The 12,552-nt window shown below is 47.7% G+C and overlaps 1 long non-coding RNA gene across 2 annotated transcripts; it reads right to left on the minus strand.

Annotated features, from left to right (window-relative positions):
• Positions 1 to 1,134: 1,134 nt before the first annotated feature.
• On the minus strand, positions 1,135 to 12,319 carry LOC121133693. Of its 2 annotated transcripts, XR_005870656.1 has the most exons (3): positions 12,177 to 12,319; positions 10,444 to 10,540; positions 1,135 to 2,251 (listed from the first exon to the last, which is right to left on the minus strand). It is a non-coding gene; the product is annotated as an uncharacterized LOC121133693 (long non-coding RNA). The 2 variants fall into 2 exon arrangements; XR_005870655.1 differs by lacking the exon at positions 10,444 to 10,540.
• Between the last annotated feature and the right edge of the window lie 233 nt (positions 12,320 to 12,552).

The raw sequence follows: 12,552 nt of genomic DNA on the forward strand, positions 1-12,552 counted from the left end.
CCTTTACGTCTTCTACCACATGAAGCTACAGTGAAAAGACAGCCGCTTATGAGCCGGAATGTGTCACCAGACACTGTATCTGGTTGTATGTGGCTTACGGACTTCTCAGTCCCTAGAGCTGTAAGATGTAAATTTCTGTTTTTTGTAAGACACTGACTCTACACTGTTTTGTTATAACATCCCAAACAGACTAAGGTGCTCTTTAAGTCTCTTCTTTTTTCCTGGTGGTGGCCTTCTGTAATTTATTATCTCAGGTCCTCTTATGTGCAGCTGACCCAATCCTTGCTCTTGTCTCCTACTGCTGCCTGGGAGACTGATTCAATTAGCACAGTGCTTTTCTGTCGCAGAATGTGGCACATGGTGCTAATGGGATCTTGTACCATAACTGTCCATTCTGCAGACGACAGTGTTGTGTTCAGACTGTGAGAGATGGAAGTTCCTGTAATGCATGTGTCACATTAACGTGAAATTGTCCAGGCTATAGCTCCAGGATGCCACTGTCACACACTTTCTTTCACTGTGGAAAATCATTTTGCTACGTGGACCATTTTCTGTGCACAGTTCACTAGTGTTAGGTGCATTTACTTCACGAAACCATCTCCACAACATTCCATAACCTCCAAAGGAAGCCTGCAAACATCAGTGTCCTATTCTCCTGTCACCACAGCCCATGGAACCCACATCCTGCCTTTCCTTTACAGATCTAATGGCGCATGTTATAAGCAGAGTTAATTATACAACCGTGTGCTGATTACTTCCCTCATTGTTATGACGGATTACATGACAAAATGGACTTGAGAACGTTTAGTTTGGGCTCCATCACGGTGGGAAAGGAGTGATTCTGCTGTGGTGCCAGGAATGTCATTGGTCCCGTGGTCGGGATGCAGAGAGAGGTGAACACTCTTAGTCAAGCTCTCTGCTTTGCCTTCAGTCTGGGCTGCAGCCCGAGCAGTGAGCTGCCCACAACAAGAGAAGGTCTTCCCCACCTCGGGTAAACATCTCTAGAAACATCCTCACAAATGTGCCTGGACATTTGTCTCCAGTGTTGTGTGACAGTACTCTTAGGGAGACATGAAAAGTTATAGGGGACTGACAACTGATGACAGACCAAAGTACAGATAGCACCAAATCCAGCGTGGTGAACCCATGAGTTTTATTGGGCTTACTTATAGGAATGTGGGTGAGGGGTGACCCACAGGAGTAGGAGTAACTCAAAGACAGCCAGACCACCAAAGCCAACCCCAGCATGGGTGACAGATGACATAAACTAGAGTCCTGGAGCATACTACACAGCTGGTAGGCAGCCAAATGGATTCGGGAGTGCCCTTTCCTGGTGACTCAGTTGGCGTTACCTTTTTCCAGGCTTCGGGGCTGGTCTCTGCTTCTTCCGGTTGATGGGTTGGGTTCAGAGGCTTCCTTGCAGCTTAGCCTGTGTGAGAGAGACTCTCAGCAGTTTTACTATTTATACGCTCTTGGTAAGGGATGAGAGGGGGCTAGTGAATCTTGTTAATTTCAGGGACTTGCTGACGTTATTTTGAGTGTTTTACCCACCCCCACCCAGGACATCCTGTTGTTTCGTCTCCTTGGAAACATCCTGTCCTGAAACATCCCATTGTTTCACTTCCTTTTACATGCCTGTCTTCTGAAATTTCCCTCCAAGATGTAAGGAGGAAACTGAATTCCCGCACCTGGGTTCTGTTAAATCCCATCAGGCTGTCAATCAAGATCACCGTCAACCCATATTATTTCATATGGATATAATGTCCCCAGGGTGCGTTGATGTTCTAGCATGTCTCCGGACTCCCTTCCTCGCAAAGCTGAATAATGCTGCATTTTATTGATACGCCGTCATTTTGTTTGCTCGTCCAGGTGTTAATGGACACTTGGGCTGGGTCTGCCTCTTGGCTACCATCATCCCGTGGACTCAGGCAGACACACACATGCTTTAGCCATTGCGTTCATTTGTGTACAGCGGAAGCACGGTTGCTGGGTCCTCAGTAATCTGAGTTAACTTTTTGAGGAACTAGCAGACTGTTTTTCATAGCGACCATTACATCTCAGATTCCCACTGTTGATATTTTAAGATGCCAGTTTCTGCACATTTTTGTCAATACTTGTGCATGGTTCCTGTTTGAACTAAGCCTTTCTTCGTGAGGGTAGAGGAGGAACTCAATAGTCTCTTTTAGCAAGTGACTTTTTTTTCTTGATAGCCGCTGGGGTGGGTCATTCGGGCCACTGGGATGATCAATGCCTAGAGGGACATGCAAGAAAAAAAAGACAGGCTGAAGTTTGGAGTCTCCACACAGTTTTCTAAAAGCAGGTTTAGCCTTTGTTGCTTTTATACAGCTCTGAGGCAAGTGGAAATCAGGAGATTTGTTCCCCATAGCCTGCTGTCCAGTCCCACCCAGGCAGCATCATAGAGGCAACCATTTTGGCACAGGTGCAGGTGATCCAGCCCCAAAGCTGTGAGCATGGGAGAGCTGTCGCTGTCATCTGTCTTGTGGTGGTGTGGGTAGAGGAATGAGCCCCCACCCCGTGCCATCGATGCCTTAGGCAGGTTGGAGAACTGGCCCTGAGGTCACAAGACCTGGAGAGCTGTCCCTGCCCGACACTAACTGCAACACTCGGGAGAGCAGACCCTGCCCCTCACTCCCTCACTCGGGCAACCCTGTCGGCGGAGGTGTGGGTGAGCTGCTCCAAAAGGTGTATGAGTAGAAGTCCCCACTACCTGTCTGTCATGCTGCTGTGTGGGTTGGGGAGAGATGTCCCCCCTTACCCTCCACCCCTTACTGCCTGCAACAGATAAGCCAGCTGACTCTTACCAGCTGTGCCACTCAGGAAAGTGGTCTCTGTTCCTCTCTAGGCAGCACAGTAGAGCTGACCCTGTTGGCGGAGGTGTGAGCAACCCTGTTGTGGGTGCAGGTAGGGGGTTAGGGGGTTAGGACTGTCCCTATTGTTCATCTGACATGTGGTGGCATGAGCAGAGGAGAGATGCCCTCTCCTCCAAACCCCCTGCCTGTTAACACACAAGACAGGCGGAGGGGCTGGTCCTACAAGAGCCCTGTGTGTGTGTGTGTGTGTGTGTCTGTCTGTCCGTCCATCCGTCTGTCCGTCTGTCTGTCTGTCTCTCTGTGTGTCCTTGCCCCTCACCAGCTGCAGCACTCAGGAGGATGGATGGCCTCTGCACCTTGCCTGAGCAGCACAGTAGGGCTGTCCCTGATGGTGTAGGTGGGGGCGAGCTGACCCTGAGGATGTGAAGGCAGGAGAACCAGCTGGTCCCACCCCCAACTCATTTCAGCAAGGGCTGAAGTACCCAGAGCCATGCTGGAGAGCTCACCTTGGTGGTGAGGACAAGGGAGAGCTGGAGGGCTGACCAACCCTCGGCTGCCCAGGCCCAGAATCAGGGTTATGACTCAGCCTGGTCCAACATCCACCTCCTCTGTGATCTGCTGGAGCGCTTGAAGGGGACTGACCCACAGACCCAAGGCTGCAGGATCTCCACAGCACAGGCCAACAACAGGATATCCAAGAAGAGTCCCAGTGGGGTCCCAGCACTGACAGTGTAGTAGAAACCCAGAGGCCTCGAATCACATCAGTGGCTTTGCAATGAACACTTGCAAGTGAAGGCATATGGACAAAGGGTCACTGTGCGGTTCACCGTGTCACAGTGCAGCTCCCATGATGAGATTTTTAACGTTTGCTCTTGAACTTTGTTTTATGGGGGGGGGTACAGAGATGGAGGGCAGATGTGAGGGGATGGAGAAATGAGTGAGATCAAGATGCATGAATGAAAAGAAAGAAGGAAGGAGGGAAAGGAAGTAAGGAAGGAAGAAAGAAAGAAGGAAGGAAGGGAGGAAGGAAGGAAGGAAGGAAGAAGAAAGGAAGGAAGAAAGAAGGAAGGAAAGACAAGTCTGCTCCCCTGCAGTCTTCCATTTGGGAAACCAGTTGTTTAGTGGTAATTTGCATATTTGTCTCAAAAGTCAACCACAGTCCGTTAGCAACCCTTGTCAGCTTGTGCTGTGAGCGTCTATCCAGAATGCTGTGTCTCCTCCACACTGACTGGTTTCTCCTAAGGGGGTCGGCCCGGTACTCTGAAACATCAAGCGTCTCGGAGCGCTCACCTTCTGAGACTGTTCACAGCTGCTCTTCTTCCCAAGCTCAACATCTGGAGCAGGGAGTCCTCACCATGCAGCATGTCTTCTCCCTGACTAGGTGACACTGTGTTGTTCTCTAATTACTGTCTCATGCTCTCACACTGCTCCAGGGCCACCGCGGTGCCTAATTTCCTGACGGGATGCTCTTTTCCTGGCACGGCTTCTCCCCAGCAATGCTACCCTAATGTGTCTCACAGGGTGAGTCATCCCTACCTCCCTCTGTTGGAGAGCACCACTCTCTACCTTGGCTAGTCTGCAGATTCATTTGTATTAGCTTCCCGAGGCCGTAGTGACAGCCACCAAGAACGTGGGAGCTTAAAACAATAGAATGTGTCCTCTTGTCCTTGTTCTGGAGGTCAAAATTTGGCATCAAGATGGCGGCAGAGCTGTGTACCCTCTGCAAGCTCCTGGGCAAGATTTTTGTGTCTTGGTGGCCCCAGAGAGCCCCAAGCTCATGACCACATCACCAGAGACCTGCCTGTGTCTTGTCATCTTTTCATGTCACTCTGGTTTTGTTTTGATCCCATTTGAATGTGACTTTCATTAGGGTCTATCCACCTGAATCCAGTATAACCTCATCCCAAGTAATACTTGAATTATACCACAAACACTATATCTCCAAATAAGGTTACCTTCTAGATTTCCAGATAGACACCAGCTTTGGGGAAAACACTCTTTCACTTACAACATCTCTCACTTTTTTATTTCTCAAATCACGTTCATCTTATATAATCTCTTAGAATTTGCTAACTCCCACAAGGATGTCGGCTCTAGCAGCCCAGAGATTTCAGTCGATGTGTCACTGTTGCGGTTCCCTGTAGGATCTAATACATAATAGCGGCTCCACACCCACACATGGGCTGGAGGATAGTGCCAGCAATTGTCAGCCAGTGTCTCTGAATTTCCCCAGAGTTGAGCTGCTTTCCTCCTCCTTAGGAATCAGACATCCTGCTTCAGGTCACCATCCCTGGAGAACTCAGGGTGTGAAAATCCCCTGGGTCTGCTGCAATAGTTAGATCGGCCGGTAGGCAGGGAGTGAGCTGCTCCTATTGTGCTCTGCTGAACAAACAAATCGCTTCTCTGCGTATGCTTCTCTGATTACAAAGATAAACCATGGCCCCAGACTGATTGCGTGGTCATGGGAGTGACCATGAATGACTTACTGGTTTCTTTGCTGTGTGGCAGGATTGGTTATTTATTGCCTTATTGTTTGAGAGTTTAAAATTTGAGTTAAATGTGGAAAAGTAATGCATATTCAGTAAAAAGAAACAGTAAGACTCTTAATGGCAACATATGAAGGAAAAAAGTCTTTGTAACTGCCTAATTTATGAGCAGCTGTCTTTGGTTTATTCTCTCCAGTTTTCTATGTCATATGAATGCTGAGATCACCATCCATATTCGATTTTAAATCATGGCTTTTCCCCTTAAAATTAGGCAGTGGGAATTTTCCACATCTTTAGAGGCTACCAATAAGAAGCATTTGTTCAGCACTTACAATGTATAGGTGCAGAGTCAAGCGCTCCATTCAATTTACCATTTTAATTTTTTACAACAGCTGCCCGTGGCTTGAAGAGAGGACATTAGAGCCTGATGACCCAGTACTCCTCAGGGCTCCATCCCTCGTGAGATGCGTGAGTTTGGGCAACATGAATGTACTGGTGTTTTGCAGCTTCTTGTGTAACAAATGGCAATGAACCATGATTGATCGAGCCAGGCTCCTTGGGAAGACCCAAGAGCAGAGGTCTTCCAAACTTGTGGGAGTTGCTGTCAATCCTTGGTCCTTCTCGGCTTGTGTATGCCTCATCTCAGTTCTTGGCAGCATCTTTTAATGACATCAGCTGCTGGACCTGTGGATTGCCATATTCGGTCTAGGGTGACATGGTTTTAGCCACTTGTATCTGCAAGTAACATCTCCCCTTGCAAATAACATCCCTGTCTAACGCTCTGGCTGAACATGCCATTTGGGGGGATATATTCAACAAGGTAGTAGATGGGACTCTCTGTGGCTCACCCTCCTCATTTGCCAAATCAGGCGCTAGATCTTGTTCGGATTCTTATCACAGCCAGGAGGAAAGTAAGGATTGCAGGGACTTACTTGAGGTCTCCAGGTTCCTAAGGTCAGCTCTGACACAAAGTAACCACCTCCATCTCCTGGAGATACTGTGAGGTAAGAAGGCAATCTATCCAGTGTCATCAGATCTACATGTAGGACACAGCCCTCAAAAACAGAAGCTGTTTTTACTTTCTCCGCTCTGCAGAGTCGATGAGTTCATTTGTTTGTTTTGGGGGGATAACCATCATTACGGAAGCCATGTGTGTTTGTGAGAGCAGCTGGGATAGATAAGGGAAGAGGTGCTATGAATCACCCATAACGTTAACACACAGGCATTGACGAGTAACTACCCTTCTGTGTCCCGCGTGTTCAGACATACTATACATATACACATATAACAGTTACTGGAATGAAATATTTGTGAACTGTTTCTACTTAGCTGTGAAAGCACACTTTGTGTGTTTTGTGTAAATGTTATTTGTCATAGCTATGAGACATTGAAGCAAATGGCTGCCTGGTGGGTTACGGAGTCATACCTTTATGTGCCAGAGGGTTTACCGTATCGTCTTTGGTTTGTCTTTTTCATATCTGCGACACATGTCTGGGGTGCCTTATTAGCGTCTAGCTCACTGAGAGCGGAAGAGACCAGGTACACCACAAAGGGCATACTTAGAAGGCCCCACGTCAAACACTCTTCTATCATAATGTGAGGACTTCCATCACTAGGGGCATGTGCATATTGAGGAATACATAGAGAAAATGCTTCTTGTTCCCCTCCCTGCCCTCACTGGGCAGATGTCTATCGCCACGTGCTGTCATGGTCAGCTTCTCTTGTTAGTCTCAGAGCCTTTTCGGGCAGGTGTTCGGATTCTTCAGTCTAGACTCCCACACCCAACATGGAAGGAACACAGTAAAGAGTTGGCTGAACTGAGCAAGCAGAGAGATCAATGACGGCATGTCAGGCAACAGCTGCCTTGCAAGCTACAGCCTTCCAGCCACTATGTACTGAAGACCTCACACGTTTGCATGGCACTGCCCGGATTACACGGTGTGCCTGCATGCGTCACCAAAGAAGGCTGAGTTTAAATGACAGTGATGAGCGTTCACAGGAATGAGATCCCTTCCTGCGTTCACACTCCTCCTGAATCGTACAGGTCCTGGCCGCCTTCTGCTAGAAGTATAAATTCTGATCTTTGAATATTGGTGTGTATTAAGGATTTGGGGTGAGTCTGAACATTTTTTGAAAACTGGAGTTCATTTCTATCCTGTGGTCTCAATGATCTTTTTTTCTCATCACGGAGTGAAGAATTTTAACCCCTGGTGGGTGTGGTTGTAATAACTTCCCTTAGATTCTTTGCTGTTGTTTTTTAGTTAGGGTCAAGCGTTTGTTTTGATAGGAAGCCTTTCCATCATAGCTCTTGGTCTTTTCATATAAGATGTCTTCCTGAAGCTTTCCAATTCTGGAATTTCTTCTTGTTACAGAGACTTGATCACAGAGAAATCCAGCACAGTACACTCCTTTATTTTTTAATTTCTCATGGTTAATGTTTTACTCTACCTGTAGGTCATTTGATGATATTTTCAAAGTGGAAATCAATATTGACTTTTCTTCCCACATATTAAAAAACCCAGCCTTCCAATTTCTGTTTATAGTTTTGTCACCAACACACACACACTTTTACAGCTTTAGCTCTTAAATATAATAAGTACATTCCCGGATATCTCTTTACTTTTGCTGGTAGCCGATCTGGCAAGTCCTAGCTATATGACAAACAAGATGATCAGGCAAGCCAATTTCCACGGATTCACCTGGCTTGTTAGAGAAATAGCTAAGAGGGCAGCCTGTATCTATAGATTGCCAAGGAAGTGCTGATCCATCAATTCCACAGTGCTTTATCTTTTCTCTTGTAAGACAACGCAGTCAGCAACATCACTATTACCAGGGTCTGTCTTCCATTTAGACACAGTAACCGCAAGGTACAGGAAGCTATTGAGTGATTGGATATTAGCAAAGACTTCAATGTATCAAACAAACAGAAATTGCAAGGCCTGGGAAGTAAAATATTTGATGGACAGTTTTTATAGTAGTTGCCGACTGAAACGACAATGTTTTAGCCTTATCAAGTTAAAGTCATTATTAAAGTTGACTCCCTGGTCCCTTTTAGATGTGGCTTCTAGAAAACTAAATTGAAAAGGACCTGTGTGATTTCATTTTGCTCTGGCTGGATCATGCTGAGAGCTAGGTGGTTAACTATCCACGGACACTTGCTTTATTTTTGTTCTCTCTCTCTCTCTCTCTCTCTCTCTCTCTCTCTCTCTCTCTCTCTCTCTCTCTGTGTGTGTGTGTGTGTGTGTGTGTGTGTGTGTGTGTGTGTGAACACTTTATCTTGGCAGCTAGCACAGTTCCTAAGATATAACAGGTACTCACTAAATACAAGCTAATGAGTGGCTGTAAATGATTGCATGACCGCAGATCATGATACCTCCTAAAAGGTCGTGATCCTCAAGCTATGACACCCAATCGATTTCTTTCTCTTGGTTTAATGGGATTAGTTAGGACAAATGGGGCTCTTATTGCCTAGGGACCAGCAGTGATCTGGGTGGCTCATTATCTCAGTCATAGCAGTAGCCTGTTGGAGAGCAGAGAGTCCTCACACTATCAATGGGACAATGTGCTTCTAACAGTGCTTGACTGAACATGGACAGATCTAGAATCATGCCATCTTCCTCTTCCCCCTTCTCCCCTTCTCCCCTGCCTCTTTCTTGACCCTGATATTAGCAATGTGCAGAATAGCGCAACAGTTAGGAATGCTGAGTCTGGTGCAGGCGGCCTGGGCTCGTGACTTCTCTTTATGCTTCTTACTCTAAACTAATAAAAAAAATTCCCTTGCTTCCTTCTTCCCACTCTCCGCACTTCTCCTCCTCCACTTAGATTCTGCATTGCAACCGGCGTCTCAGAGGTGTTTCGGATTCTACCTGGGGTTCATTCAGTAGCAAATGGATATTATTTGTCCCTCCCCCGGAAGTTCCAGGCCTTCCCAGTGCTCATTCCAAGCATGTACCCTGCTTGCTCTTTCCCATTTCTTCCTTATCCTCCTGGGATCCAGAAACTCACATTGGCTATGCCTGGGCAGAGTGGAAAGGTAGCCTGTACCGGAGACCTGAGTCTATTGGCTTCAGGGAAAGCTAGAGATAGGTAGGTTATCTCGTAGACATTTATTAACTCTAGGATTTTGAGGCAATCTTTTAGTATTGTCTTTTGTAAAACGGGGCATAAAATTCAAGTGAGCATCCTTCATCCAAAACTCCAAACTTGAAACTTTCTGATCACCAGATGGTACCTCAGGGGACTAGGCACATTAAAATACTGTACATATATACTATATACATAGTTACCCACAGCCTGTGGAAATAAAGAGAGCATGACACACACTAAGAGTCCAGAGTTTAGACCTGGGTCTCTCCTCCAAGACATCTCTGTATGTATAGGCAGAAGTTTCTAAGTTCAAAATCCAAAAATACCTCTGGACCCAAGCATTTTGCATAATGGACCCTCTGCCCAGACTTTCCTCTTTGAAGTCATTTGAGAGTCAAGTGATAAAATGTGTCAATCTTCTTTGTAAATCCCAGAGTAGTAAAATGAAGGAATAAGTAAGATCTAAGCCTCCTAGATACATTATGTATTTTAAAGATGTCTTGTCAGAGGATGGGGAGTTACTGCTTCTGGGATACAGAGGACCAGGGAAGATGGAAAGTTCTGCAGACAGCTGGGCGGTGTTGGTACTGCTGAACCGAGCACTTGGAATTGGATGAGGTGTGTGTTAGGGGTGTGGCTCAGTTGAGAGTGCTTCCCTAGTAGCCAGCCCTGGGGGTGTGGCTCAGTTGAGAGTGCTTCCCTAGTAGTCAGCCCTGGCTTCAATCCCCAGCACCACATAAATGGTGTGGTGATTCATGTTTGCAATCCCAGCACTCAGAAGACAGAGTCCAGGGATCAGAAGTTCAAGGTCATCCTCTGCTGCATAGCTAGGTGTGAGCCAGCCAAGACCCTGTCTCAAGGCAGCAAAGGAGCAGAGCTAAAATGGCAAATGTTCTCCTCTGTATGCTAAACCAAACTTAAAACATAACGGTGGAGAGATGTGAGGAGACAGGCAGCACAGAGCCCGCCCGTTTGTCTCTAGAGGGTAGGGAGTAAGAGGAGACCTGAGGACCTGGGTCCTCTGTCAGGGCCACACTTACTTTGGGTGGTGTGGAGTGAAGAGACTGGGGGAATACTTGAATTGCAGATATATGAACAAAGGAGAGTTCCCATCAGATTCCTGGATGTCCGGCCCACCTGTCAGGACAAGGGGATGGACCTTACTCAGGCAGAGAGTGGAACTTAAGTTGTTAGACACTGGAGACAAGGGAGTCCGGAGCCCAGGTCAGAGCAAGGCGGGTCGGCAGTGGAAGATGGGGATAGAGCCAGATGACCAGGAGATGGTCTCAGGATAGGGTTGGAAGATGGGGATAGAGCCAGATGGCCAGGAGATGGTCTCAGGATAGGGTTGGAAGATGGGGATAGAGCCAGATGACCAGGAAATGGTCTCAGGATAGGGTTGGAAGATGGGGATAGAGCCAGATGACCAGGAGATGGTCTCAGGATAGGGTTGGAAGATGGGGATAGAGCCAGATGACCAGGAGATGGTCTCAGGATGGGGTTGGAAGATGGGGATAGAGCCAGATGGCCAGGAGATGGTCTCAGGATAGGGTTGGAAGATGAGGATAGAGCCAGATGGTCAGGAGATGGTCTCAGGATAGGGTTGGCACCACTGAGCAGCAGGGCCCTGTGAATCATCTCCCTTGGGGGTGCAAGGGAGCTCTTGAAGGGATGGGAACAGGAGTGCCATGGTGACGTTAGTCTCCCTGACAGCTCGTTGCGACAGCTGTGTGGAGGTGGGTGAGAGCCACACAAACAACACTGGCAGTGACAATGGTGAATACACCAAGTGGACAGACAAGGGTTCAAAGATGGCTGGACTGCCTCGTGAACTTGTTTGGGCTGGGGGGCTGAGTATTTTCTTCCTGGATGGGTAAGTCGGTGGCGATGCTTGGATGGTGGGTGGGTAGATGCGTGGATGGAGGTGTAGATCCTGTCTTTCTGTGAATCTCCACGCATTTAAATACACTGTTCGTCTCCAGGTGTTCTAACCCAGTCCCTGGCAATGTGTCTCAAACCTCCAGGCTGTCTCCTTCCAGGCTCCCTCCTTCAGGATCCCATGGCATCCTGTAATTTTCTCTTTTGAAGCACTCTGTTAAAATTGTCAGCTTCCTTCTGTATTTTGGTACACTTTAATAAAGGACCCCCCCCCTTTCTTCCTGGTGCTCTTGGTTTATTTATATTATAGCAAGTTTTAAGTCCTTGAGTGTTGATAGACTGGCTACATAAAAACAACCCTGAAATCCTCTGAAGAGCGCCACCAGCTGGGGACCTTGTGTCCTCACATGTAGCGAGAGGGGACATTTCGTTTGCAAATCACAGCAGCTGCCTCCCAAACCCTGGGATACCCCCAGCCTGGTTCTCCTGAGTGTGCTTCCCTCATTGTTCAAGTTTCCCAGTCCTGTCTCTAACCCTGCAGTGATGCCCTGTCCTGTGCTACTTCAGAACCAGGCTAGCCCTAGCCAGCCCTGGGAGGATGAGTACGGTGGCTGCTGTACCCTGAGGCCCAGGGCTGTGTGACACGCGGACGACTACCCCACTTCCCAGGAGTGCTGTCTGAGGGGGTCTTCATTTCTGCCAAGTCCCCATGTTGCCAGCTCCATGGTTACCACCACCTGTGCACACTGCTGTCTCTGAAATAGGTCCCATTGTTCTCTGTGAGAACTCTCTCCCCAGGGTCTGTTTAACCTCCCTGCCTGGAAGACCTGATCTACCGGGAACACGCAGGCCTGAGCTTGGGTTGTGTGAGCAATGCCAGAAAATTGCAACTTACTGTTTCAACAGAGTCTTGAAGGAGATAAAGCATCCCCGTGCCCTGGGAGTGCTGGAATCCTCAACTTGCTTCTGACCCTTTGCTGCACATGGGCTGGTGCTGTGATGGGGTGGGGAGAGAGAGAGAGAGAGAGAGAGAGAGAGAGAGAGAGAGAGAGAGAGAGAGAGAGAGAGAGAGAGAGAGAGAGAGAGAGAGAGAACGAGTGACCACTGGGGGAGTGTCAGTGTCAGGAATTCCAATTATTTCTGGGCTCAGAGATGATGAAAATATTAGGCTCGTGATGTGATGCCATGAAGCTGTTTGTGTAGTTTTCCTGTGGGAATTCAAGGCCTCAAGGAAGGAGTGGAGGGGCTTAAGTTCTGTCCCTCATTAGAGT

Source organism: Mesocricetus auratus, unplaced genomic scaffold (assembly GCF_017639785.1).
Source record: "Mesocricetus auratus isolate SY011 unplaced genomic scaffold, BCM_Maur_2.0 Super-Scaffold_100023, whole genome shotgun sequence".
NCBI lineage: Eukaryota > Metazoa > Chordata > Mammalia > Rodentia > Cricetidae > Mesocricetus > Mesocricetus auratus.